This window comes from Phyllostomus hastatus, unplaced genomic scaffold, assembly GCF_019186645.2.
Source record: "Phyllostomus hastatus isolate PE091 unplaced genomic scaffold, TTU_PhHast_1.1 phas_scaffold_46, whole genome shotgun sequence".
NCBI classification, from domain to species: domain Eukaryota; kingdom Metazoa; phylum Chordata; class Mammalia; order Chiroptera; family Phyllostomidae; genus Phyllostomus; species Phyllostomus hastatus.
Genome location: NW_025334032.1, coordinates 34,711,995 through 34,725,050, shown reverse-complemented (window position 1 = coordinate 34,725,050; position 13,056 = coordinate 34,711,995). Strand labels below are relative to the sequence as shown.

The 13,056-nt window shown below is 44.2% G+C and overlaps 1 pseudogene; it reads right to left on the bottom strand.

The window, feature by feature from the left end:
* Positions 1 to 11,746: 11,746 nt before the first annotated feature.
* On the bottom strand, positions 11,747 to 12,364 carry LOC123807627 (annotated as a pseudogene).
* Between the last annotated feature and the right edge of the window lie 692 nt (positions 12,365 to 13,056).

Here is a 13,056-nt window from a genome sequence, read left to right as displayed (position 1 = left end):
ACATAAAGCTCAATTTTCTAAAATGAAGACACACACTAATCAGACATATAATCACATATAAATAATTTCAAAATCGGGTAAGTATGACAGAAAAATACGTGCCAGGGGAATGTATAGCAGGGGGCCTGGCCCGCTGCGAGGACAGCTCCCTGGAAGGACGCAGCTCTTCAGCTGCCATGGTTAATTAGGAGCATGCGGGAGATCATTGCAGGCAGAGGGGAAACTCTGCGTGAGGTAAACAAAGCGGGAAAGAGCAGAGAAGCAAAATATAAGATTGGAGAGGCAATATCACTCAGTGACCCTTATGTCCTTAAACCACGGATTCTGCCACTTAATAGCTGTGTGACCTTGGGCAGGCTACTTGACTTCTCTGAGCCTCGGCTATCTCATCTGTACGATGATTGCAATAGTACCTGCCTCCTAGGGTTGGGTAAGAAGTGTACAAGTACCTAGCACAATACCTTGCACAAAATAAGCAGTCAGTAAGAACCAGCTGTGGTTGTTAGTGAAGTAGGCATTAAAGGACAACAATAATCGATGTCTCAAAATAATGGGTCACATAAAAATGTGAAGGTTAGTTGTACTTTATTTTCTAACCAGTGTTTCCCAAAGCAGTGATTCTAACCTTTAATGTCATACAGATCCTCTGAGGATCTTATTAAAGGGTAGATTCTGACTCTTGGGTGGGGCCTAGGATTCTGGGGTTTTTAAATTTAGGATTCTGGTTTTTAAAACAAGTTTCCAGATGATGCAGAAGTGGCTGCTGTAGGGACCACACTTTGAGAAGCAAGGGTGTAGGGAACTGTGGTCCTTAGGAGAGAGTACCAGCTAACACAGGAAGGAAAGGGCCCGTAGATCAAAGGAATTTAGAAAATGATATACTAAACCAAAGCCAACAGATTTCTCTTGGGGATTTCTCAGGTTCTTTCATATTCTAATGTGCATTCTAAAGTTCCAGGAGGGGCATATAATATGTTGCGATTTTATATCTAGTTAGAAATGTGTTTGGTTGCAAGATCTAAATCGCCCGATGTTGGGAGCACAAACGGATGGGCTGTGCTGACCTTCTGGAACCAGAACTCAGGAGGCAGGAGGTCGCTGGCCTCGACTCTGTGCTCTGCAGTGTGGAAGCTGGTATCTCTACAATTCCCTTTGCCCTTCCTTCAAAACCTCAAGCTATGGACTGCAGGCCCTGCTTCTGGTCCGTGGTAAAAGCAGGAAGAAGGGCAAAGGGTCAAAGGCCTTCAGTCTCTGCCTTTTTGGCCCAGATTGTGTCACCCAGCCACTCCCTCTGCAAGTAAGATCGTGAAATGGAATATTTAAGCTTTATAGTCCCTCGAACGTGCGGGTGGGAGAATTACTCCCCACTGCTGCTGAACATTTGTTCCTTCCTGCGGTCTTGTGGGAATAGGGCTCTACGCATCAGACGTTGTGAAGGTATAAACCATGGGGCACCAGTGACAACTTCAAACACAGGTATAATTTGCTCAAGTAAGTAGCCTGAAGAACCCATACAATGAGGACATGAAAACAAGAAAAGCTTTTAAAGCTTAAGAAAAGTGATTTTACAGAGAAGCGGGAAGGGAGCTAACAAGTAGAGGGTTTTCAGCGTCCTGGGTTTTCAGTTCCGCAGGGCTGACCCAGAGATGTGAACACCATGAAAGGGTGGAAGAGAAGCGTTCTCAAGAAAGACGGTTGGGTTTAGTGGGAAAGGTATTCGAGTCCTGAAGTCCATTGCCACGGCCAGCTGAGTGGAGAGCAGAACCAGAGGCCAGGAAATAAAGGCCGTTCGCAGAACAGGTAGGCCATTGGAGAAGTCTGAATGCGAAAGAGGGAAGTCCACGGGTTACCTGGAGCCAAACTATCAGGAAGACCCTGGTCTCTAAAATACATTCCTCCGGAGTGTCATCATTAGAGAGTTACTTATTGTCATGCTTTAAAATGCAAATATGCTTTAAATTTACATCAGCTGATGACACAATAGGGCCAACAAACTCCAGTGTTACATTGTTGTCATTCTCGTTGTTGTTCCAGGGCTCCACCTCCTGGTAGACACCCTGCCTCCCTGGGACCAGCGCCGCCCCTACGGCACCTTCTGGAGCCCACTGCCCAACGGATGGGGGTGTTCTCGGGGCAGGGCAGAGGGGAGGGGCTTGTCATCCCGTCCTCTGAGAAGGGACCTGGTGAGGTTCCCGAGTTTGGGGCAGTGTCTGGGAAAGGGCTGTCCTGCCCTGCATGGGGCGCAGTGAAGTGGTGCCCCAGAAAACGATCCTTTGTTGGAGGGTCACCGTGGGCACACCTGCCTCGCATGGGCTGTGTGGCCTGTGCCTGGTGCACTGTGTCCTCTCGCCTGTTTCCTCCCCTGGCAGCCAGGCCCTCACCCCTCAGAGGGAGGACCCCTGGGGAGGGTCCTGTGGACATGGAGCAGGGGCAGACTGTGTGCACGGGGCGCAGGTGCCTGGGCCAGGGGCCAGGACCGGAGAGACTGGGGCTCAGGAGAGCCTTCCCTTCTGACAATGCGCCTCAGGGTCACTGAGGGGAACGGGAAGATCGGCCCCTTTCCCCTCATGACAGAGCTTGGTTTTCATCTATTTTACCTATTTTGATTCCACCTAACGCTTTGTGATTTTTTGAAATTGGTTAGGGAAAAAGATGAAAGGTTTTCTTTTCTAAAAAACAGTTTAGACCTCTCCCTTTATTTTAGAGATCAAGAAATCGACTGCAATTTCAGGTGACAGGTATTTCTGGGGAACAGCTTATTTCCTCCCTCATCTCAGATGGATTCACAAACCTCATAATACACCCAAGAATGTCGGCATTTCACTTAGAATCCTGCCTTAGAAAGCACACGCACCTAGCGAAACTGTGTTCCACGGTGGGTAAGCCTGAGCCAAGTTGTAACCTTTAAAGAGGACAAGAGACAGGATTAGGCATTCAGTCATAACAGGCTGCCTTCTTCCCAGGGAGAAAATGACACAGGGTATTGTCTCCTTCACTCCTGGGGTGTTGGCACCGTTTGCGGTTTCTAGGCCTTTCTAATTATAGACGTGCCACGTACCATTGCCTCCACCTGCGCTTATAACAATGACAATATTCAGCACTTAACACTATCAAAGACCTTTCCAGCTTGAACTAATTAATTCCTACAATTTCAACCATCTGGGACAGATAGTATGATTATCCAGGTTTTATAGACACAGATGACTTCAAAAGAGGCTTCTCCAAGGTCACATCGCAATTGGAGCGGGGCCGAGAGTATATCTTGGAAGTCCTGGATTTTTTTTTTAAGTTCATCAGAAGATGACAACCTTATCCAGTTTTGATTTAGGGGTCATTGGGTGTTTTCCTTCAGGGTGCTGAACAGATACCCCTTTGTTGGATGGTAGCTGACTGCCTGGATTCCGCGGTGGCTTCTCTCCCAGAGGGAGTGATTATACCCTTCGGAACGATCACGCACATCATAATTCTTTGGAGCTCTTAGAGGTGGCCAACATAGGCTAGCTGTCTCATCTCTTTTCCTCTCCTCCTTTATTACACCTACAGTGTCTCTTTCCAACTGAGCGATATTACACGCAGGGCTCTTGCAGCGTAAAATGAAACCTCAGAAGAGTCAGCTGGTCATAAAGGCTTCTCTGTCTTTTTTTGTTAACCAGCTAACTAATGGAGACTCTTAGGAATCACATCCTCCTCAAAGAAGGTCCTTAAAAGATAATAATACCCGATTTTTAACCACTAGTTTAAAAAAAGATTTAAAATAGCCCACATTTCCCCAGTTATGAGAAGGTTAAATGTGAAACAATGCCAAGTAGCCCACTGGTGGGAAATCGCCATAACGCCAGCAACTCTTGTACCATTTTAATAGTCATGGTTTCAGAGTATGACAGCTTCATGTCTTACTCATGTTGAAGGGGCAGAAAATCATATACTTAAAAAATGTTTCTAAAAGTCAGAAGCTGATAGACTTTTAAAAAAAGATTTTATTTATTTAATTTTAGAGCCATACTAAGGGAGGGAGAGAGGGACAGAAACATTGATGTGAGAGAGAAACATCGAGTGGTTGCCTCTTGCATGTGCCCCAACAAGGGACCAACCCCATAGCCCAGGCATGTGCCCTGACTGGGAATAGATCCCGTGACCTTTTGCTCTGCAGTACAACGCCCAACCAACTGAGCCACACCAGTCAGGGCTAACAGACTTTTTAAAATTTATTGACTTGAGAGAGGGAGAGAGAAGCATTGGTTTGTTGTTCCACTCATCCGTGCATTCAGTGGCTGTATGTGCCCTGACCGTGGTGTATTGGGTCAGCACTCAAACCAACTGAGCTACCTGGCCAGGGCTGACAGATTTTTATATATGCAATGATTATGCAAAACAAAGTAATGTCAAATTAAAGTGAAATTTTAAAATTGAATTTATTGGGGTAACATTGGTTAATTAAACCATTTAGTTTTCAGGCGTACAGCACCATAAAATGTCATGTGCACACAGCATCGTGTGCCCATTGCCCAAAGTCAAGTTTCTTTCCTCCATCATTTGTCCTCGCTTAGCCCTCTCCACCTCCCCCCACCTTCTTTCCTTCTGGCTATCACCACACTGTTTTATCTCTGTGGGCTTTTTCTTCTCCTTCTTAATCTCTTTCCGTGTTGACTCAGATACCCGTATGGCCAAAGAAAGAATAATTCTGAAAACTTTCAGAATATGTAAGGAATTTGGTGGACACGGTAAGGACTTTTCCCAAACAGGGATCTTTTGAAACCTCAGTTCACGGAACATCTGCTTATCGTTTGTGTGTGAGTCAGCCTGTCGTGACACGTGCGGCTCGGAGGGACCAGGGGTTTGAAGGACAACATGCTTTACCCTCGAGGCTGTTTTTACTACCACGTGGGAGGCCTGGGCCACTTGAGTTTTGGCAAGTTCCATAAATGAACCTGGTTCACCCCAAAGTTTAGAGATCCTGGGTGTTATTCCTTGACACTCTCCTCATGCAGAGAAGCTGAGCAGTTTGGCATAGTTTTAGTTCAAGGACACTTTTCCAGGAGGAAGCTTAATGAGGCAGAAGTCCATGCGGGAAGTTCAGAGCTACCCTCTCATACAGCTCTCTGAAACAGAGCTAGAGAAGAAAAGTGATGGGATGATGATTGCAGCGTGCAGCTGGCTCTCAGGTGTGCTCCCCAGATTCGTCAGCCATCCCTGGAGGGCGCTCAGACAGCCGGTGAGCTCTCCGAGCTCATTCCTTCAGGTTGTGGGCCTGGATGACACCGACTACCTGCCGAGGGGCCGTGAATGCTGCTGTCCTTCTCCTTGCTTCGTAATTCAACAAAAGGCTGGCTTCTGGAGCTCGTGGACCACCTTAGATGTTCATAGGACAAGATTCACCAAAGCTGAAGTCAGAGTGACTAACTCTCTTTAGACCATCTTCACCACCATCCAAAACTCCCCTGCAAGAGTCTATTTAGAGACCAAAACTTTTCCATGCTGGAAGTAGGCCCAGAACACACACACACACACACACACACACACACACAGTGTTTGTTTGTTTTTGTAAAGTGTGGGGCAGTCTCGTTGGCCATGTTCAGTCACTCCCTTTTTCCTATAGCCATAAATAAAACCTGACAAAACGGAGTCTCCCACTCCAAGATGTGAGAAGTCTTCAATAAAGAATATTTCTGGGCCAAAGAGAGCTTTAAAATATAAACATTTGTATATTTTAAAGTAAATATTTGTATGTTTTACCCCAAAATTATTCTGTTCAAATTTCCCGGAGTAGAAGGAAGAACACATAGGACGCCTTCTTCTGTGTTAGGAGGGGATTTTGTGGTTGATGGAGGACAGCCCAGCAGTGGTGAGGATGTGAGGACACTCTTGTTGCTCTTCCAGCACTGGCATGTCTCAGTTTGTCAGGAAAGGGGGCGCTGGACCGGAGGCCCTTCACAGAGTGGCTGTGGCCTGGGTTCCAGGGTCTCGGTAAGGCACATGGCCACTGCTTGCAGACTCTTCTCCCCACCTGCCCAAGGCGAGTGCTGACACCCTCTGTCTCGGTGTCCCCAGGCAGCTTTGTGGGTCTGCTCCCACTGCTTCACAGGCGGGACTGTACTGTGAATTCCCACCGTGGCTTTGCTAACCTTGCAACATTATAGTGGCAAAGACACCACCCCTAGGGAACTTTCTTCACAGGTCGAATCCTAAGTGAATGCTGGGCTTTTTTTTTCTCTCTTGTCTGTAGTCATTTCTCCCAAGGACCCAGCCCAGTGAACCCCCTAGACGACGGCCCCCGGGCTGTGTGCCTCGCCACCCCTGGGCATTCTCTGCCTCATCCTCCTCAGGGTCCTCTTAACCCTCCCCGGCTCCAGGTAGGGGCCTGGGGAGAAGGTCAGTCCCTGGGAACCAACTGTTAGGGACAAGCCCGGCAGGTAGATTCTTTCTTACACCTTATCAGGCGCTGACTCACCAGTGCTGCCCACGGTGTTGATAAGGAAGGACTAGAATGTCTTTCTTCTCAGGTCACGGGGGTGCCCTTCGGTAATTAAGCAAGAAGCTCTGTTGATTCTGGTTCTAACTGAGCTGATGGGGATTTCTGCACAGAAAGGAAGGGGGTTGTGGCTGGATGCTGCAAACCACACCGAAGACATGGACACCTACTGCCCAGTGTGTCCCAGTCTCCCAGGCCTCATGGGCAGGAGGACTTGTCTCAACATTTTCTGTTGATCATGACTCGAAAGTATTGCCATCAAAGCTAAGCTGGAAATAGAATGTCCAGTTTGAAAAGCCCAGGAGAAATGAAGGTTTGGAGGCGGCCGTTCCTCTGTGTTCAATATAGCGGCTGTTACCCAAGAATATTTATTAACCAAAACCGATTAAGAAAGGATATGAAGTACCTATAAAAACAGAAACAGCATAAATAGGACCATAATCTTCGAGGGCCCCCGTGTTTAGTGTAAGGTCAGATTCATTGCAGTCCTGTGCAAGGAGCTCTGGTGGTCTAAGTAAAGGTCTGCAGTTTGGAGCGTGGGAAGATGTGTGCTGCCCGGGCAGCAGAACCCCCTGAAAGTTCCCAGCATTAGGTGCCCGTGCAGTGGCCTCCGTCTTCCGAAGCTGGTTGCTATGCCGTGGTAGCTGCTGCATCTGCACAGCAACCCATCCACGCAGTTGCCTAGTGTTCCCAGCGGTTGTACGGTTGGAGGCATGCACAGGGCATTTGTTGGATGGCTCAGCTATTGGGTTCAATAATCCCTTTTTCCCTGAAGTCCATAAGACTCAAGTTCCACAACTCTTCAGCTGGATGGTTTGGTATAAGCAGGCCTTATTCATCTTCGTGGGCCTCTTCTAGCAAAGATTTCATGTGATTAAAGAGCGCATGTTGGTAGTTACAGAACAGTCGCAGAGATGCAGATCTCTGCACAGGGAATATAGTCAATAATATCATGATAACTGTGAATGGGGCCAGGTGGGCACTTGAAACACTGAGAGGACCACTATGTGAAGAACATGATTTTCTAACCACTATGCTGTACATCTGAAATGAATATAGAATCATACTGAAGAAAGGGGAACCCTTTTGTACTGTTGGTGGGAGTGCAGTCTGGTGCAGCCACTGTGGAAAGCAGATTGAAGATACCTCAAAAAATTCAAAATAAATCTGCCTTATGACCCAGCAATCCCACTTCCGGGAATATATCCAAAGGAACCCAAACCCCTAATTTGAAAGAGCGTCAGTGTCCTTATGTTCATTGCAGCATTACTTACAATCACCAAGATACGGAAGCAGTACAAATGTCCATCAGTAGATGAGCGGATAGAACAACAGCAAGACATTTACACAATGGAATTCTACCCAGCCATAAAAAAAAGATGAAAAATTTACCCTTTGCAACGGTATGGATGGACCTGGAGAACATTATGCTAGGTGAAATAAACCAGTCAGAAAAAGACAAAACCTTATGATGTCACTTATACGTAGAATCTAATGAACAAACTGAAATGGTAAGAAAAATGAGGACAGACTCATAGGTGGAGAGCAGCATGACAGCTGGGGGTTGGGGGGGGTGCAGGGATCGAGCAAAAAGGAAGAGGTCCGTGTGCATGTCATTTTCCTTTTTGGACCTGGGCCGGGACCACAGTGTGGTGATTGCTGAGGGGAGGGGGTGTACGAGGACTAAAAGGTAATGGGGGAAAATGCAATAAAGATGAAATAAAATACAAAAAATAAAAATAAAATAAAAAAGAATCATATTGAATATAAAACATAATTGAAAAATTTAACAAAAGAAAAAATTCATGTGACATTATGGTACAGCAATCTTTGTTAAACAGTTACCTTTAAAAAGCACTATAAAGGAATTAATTCAACATTTACTTGACAAACATGTTTTGGGTAATATAAGTTATTAGTCACTCAAATAACATAAGGAAAAACTCACCTCTGCAGAGTTCATAGTCAAATGCAAGAACATAATATGATAATTAGACAACCTCTATACTTTGTCATATACTAGCACTCCATACAAAATGCTATGGGCCATTCAAAGAATGAGCCACTAATTAGATCTGTATTGAGACAGTCATTTGGTCAGAATCAATACAATATTATTTACACAGATAATGCAGCTACCAAAAGTTAACTAATGTGATCTTGGAATTCATTAAATAAAAGTAAAACATCTAAAATCTAGAATAACAGATATAGGTAGTAACTACTTTGGACTTCTCCAAGTTCATGTGAAGTATCAGGTTCAATTCTGGGCCAAAATTCAAAGGATATCCATAAACCACAAGCGTATTCAGAAGAGACGATCCACAGTGGCAATGATGAGTAATACTTAGCTCAGCTGGGGGAGCAACACAACGCCAGGAGAAACACGCTAGTAGTCAGCAAGAATGGGAAGGTTTTTATGGCAAGAGGTGTTATATTCAGTCCACAAACCTCAAGAAAAAATTAATAAATCAATTAAAATCCACGATGGATGAAAACTGCAAGTATGCTAATTTTGATTAAAGTCAGGAAGAACCTCCCAAGAATCAGAGTGACCTAAAAGATACAATAAGCTGCCTCTTGAGTTGACAAGATTATAATCACGGGACTGACTTCATTGAGGCTGCACTGTTGGTATACAGTATCGTGAAAGCATGCAAGTGTCAGCTCAGTAGTTAAACCAAGTGTTCCCTGTGGTCTCTCTCAAACCTCAGATTTTAACAATTTGGAGTTGTGGTTTTAATATTACACATTATTTCCAAAACATAGCAAAGTAGATGAGTGTTTTTTCAATCTGTGTTTTTCGATTGTCTTGTGACCAGTGCGTGGCAGTAGTGGGTGATCAATGAATCACTTAGCAAGTGACAAGCTTACCACACGCTAGCAAGGTTTTTTAAGTTAATAATAAAGGTCATCCTCCACCACCCGGAAAATCTTATGATTCAAAACTGTGGAGGGAAAATGCATACCAAGAAACAAACAATGAGTCCAGCATGCTGATGGAGACAGAAGGCTGGAGTTAGGACAGGGAGAAAATAGCACCAGAAGAGGCAGAGTGGAGGGAAAGGTATAAGCGATTCAATCTGTCAGCAAGCACAGGAATGCAGCTGACACTACTGTAGTCTCGCCCAAATGCCAGATGCTATTCTTGGTGCCTGTCTCTGCTTACTCATCAATCCCAACTGCCCTATGAGCTGGGTTTTATAATAATCATTCCCTTCTGATGATTGACAAAACATAGGCACAGAGAGGTTAAGTAATTATGCCTAAATCACACAGCCAGCAGGCAAAGAGCTGGCATTTGAGTCCAAGTATTTTGGCTCTAGAATTTATTACACCTATGTAAAGTATCTCTAAGAAGTAGAGGAAAAGGGTGAGGAAACCCACTAAGGAAAAATGAACTAGCAATTTCAATTCTGTAAATTCTACTTTACAAAGAAAAGTAAATAACCATTAAACATGAATGTTTTATTTGAAATCTGGATAAATGACAAGATGTTCTTAATACGAACCTAATTCTTCTCTGTAAGAGTCATTTTAACAAATTCACTTTTCCATGTCTTTTAGCTACTTGGCATATGTGCCTCATGGATCTGACCTCACATCCCAATGATAAAAGCCTGAAAGTGTTTTTGCAACTGTCTACAGAGACAAAGGGAACACCTCTTTTAATCATTGTCTCCGCACTAAAGCCCAAACTCAGTCACATGAGTGAGGATTCAGACACTCTCTGACTCAGAGCAGTTAGAAAAGGTTATGTTTTTCACGTGGCTGGGGGTGGTGAGTGGTGAAAGAATATTCAGAGTCTCGGGATGTTCTATTATGCAAGCATGACTTTGTACCTCATGCTGGAGGCCGGATGACAGAGTGCTCAGTTTCTTCTCAGGATCTTTGATGTTTCCCTCCCCTTGATCTGTACGACGCTGGGTTGAGGAAGAGCTCACAGATATTCTTTGCTATTTCTAAGGTGTTGGCCTTGCAGTAACTCTAAACCATGCTGCCATGCGGGAACTCCAGCATCTCCCTTCTGCCTGCCCAACAGGATGCACCCTTATCCCTGTGGGTGGGAGTTCAAGGAAGTCTACCTGCACCAGTTGCGTGTACGCTCCAGGACAGTTTCCCAGCATGCAGCGTGCAATGCACCAGAGTGTCCTTAATGTTCTGAGACGGCCAAAAGATGTTGCTCTGATAGAGACGACCTTTCAAACAATTTCTGAAAGTTTGTTAGTCGAAATCCTGCAGGTTGTACCTCAATCAAAACTCACCTAGAACCGCTGCAACAAAAGGCAAATGGAAGTCCAAAGTAAATACCCAACCGTTGCTGGCTAACTCAAGTCCAAGTGCCCAATCTGTGTTACATTATGAACGAAGGGAGCTGAGGGTGGGAGGAAGGTAGAGAACTGGTCCCCAGGGGCATCCAGGAAATATCTAAAGGCATCTGCGGGCCTTAAGCATGTGTCATTTATTTATACTTGTATTTTAGAATGTGGGAAACCATAAAATCTGACAGAAAACCCCTAATAAGAGTCAAAGCCAAGAATCTGTGGTCAGCAGGGGCGTCGTGTGGGAGAAGGGCTCCACCCCCCTCCTCCTCACTCTGACTCACACATGACTCAATAGAAAGCAGATTCACTGTGTGTTAGCTATGCAGCGTTCTCCCCACAATGTCCTGCTGGTGCATGGCACACAGGGCCCTGGGCAAAGTGTCATGTTACCACGTCACTTCCATGTTCGGCAGACTCGGCTGTGGGTGCTCCGGACTAGATTCACATCCGATACTTTTCATTTTCCCAGAGCTGGAAATTATGTAGCATGGAAATATATATTTCTTTTTTTTACTAATAAAAAATTGTATTTACTTAGAAGCATTCAGAATGTCAACAAAACAGCTGCAACTTTTTTTTTTGCAATTACAGACTGGTATTCAGTTAACAGAACAACAATTATTTTGTATAAGCTGCATCAGAGACAACTGAAGATGAAAAAACTACCATCCCCATATATAGCTAATTTGTGCTATGCACCAACAAGAACCTGCTTTTAACTTCCATGCCAATTTACAACCCCCATACTGTACCAGGCAAGGTTAGGGGCTATTGAAAATACCACCAGGACAGGGCTATCTAAAGACACATTCAGTAGTGTGTTAACCATACAAAAAAAAAGTCACTACAGTTTAAAAACAAATCTTACACATTTTTTTCTTTAAAAGGAGTGAGTTGTGTACAGGGGGGTTAAATGCTTTATAGATAAGGAAAAAACTGTGCTAGAACCAACTTATTCATCATCATCATCTTCTTCTTCATTTTCATCTTCTTCATCTTCCTCCTCCTCATCATCCTCTTCATCCTCTTATCTTCCTCCTCCTCCTTCTTTTTCTTGCTTTTTTCAGCCTTGACAACTCCCTTTTTTGCAGCATCAGGCTTTCCTTTAGCTCAGTATGTAGCAATATCCTTTTTGTATTTCTCCTTCAGCTTAGCAGCCTTCTTTTCATAAGGCTGCTTGTCATCTGCAGCAGTGTTATTCCACAGCTCTCCCAGCTTCTCTGCAGCATCACCGATGGATAGGCTGGGATGCTCTCCTTTGATTTTTTGGGCGATACTCAGAACAAAACAAGAAAAAGGCCGAAGGAGGCCTCTTAGATGCATTGGGATCCTTGAACTTCTTTTTTGTTTCCCCTTTAGGAGGAATATAAGTTTTCAAAATGGGCCTTGTCCGCCTTTGCCGTGTCTTCAAATTTTCCTTTCTCTTTAGCAGACATGGTCTTCTACCTCTCTGAGCACTTCTTAGAAAACTCTGAGAAGTTGACTGAAGCATCTGGGTGCTTCTTCTTGTGCTCCTCCCAAAGAAAGCATATGATGACATTTTGCCTCTCCGCTTCTTAGGATCTCCTTTGCCTAAGTTTAATTACTTTTCCTCAGCTAGCGCAGAGTCATCCAGTGCCCGTCCAGCTCGCACTTGCCCCGGCGCTGTCTTTATGGAGCTCAGTGTACTGCAATGGCTGTGAGAGTGGGAGCCAGGCACAGCCTCTGAAATATATATTTCATAATATTAATCATAGATATTGGTTTTGTTTTCTTTTTTGAAGTGTAGCATATATACAGTAAAAAAAGCATATTTTTTGTTTTAAAAATGTTTTGTAATTTTCAATCACACGTTACATTCAATATTATTTTGTATTAGTTTCAGGTGTACAGCACAGTGTTCAGAAAAGCATAAATCTTAACTGCACAACTTGATGAATTTTCCTATGTATTTAACCATATAACCACTACCTAAATCAAGATATAGAACATTTCAGAAGCCCAAAGTCTTTTCACACCTCTTCCAATCAATGACCACTCTTGACCCTCTCACATTCAAGCACAATCTCTATTCTAACATCTATCGCCATAGTTTGGCCTTTTCTTGAACGTACTAGCTGGGGCCAAGTAGGTTTACAGTTGTGAGTATGTGAAACACAGAGTTTATTTTTATAACACAATTTATTAGTTTTTGTATTATTTCCCACACGAACAACTGTGAACCTACTTTTGCCCTACCCTGTACATATGCATATATAAATATATATATATATATATATATGC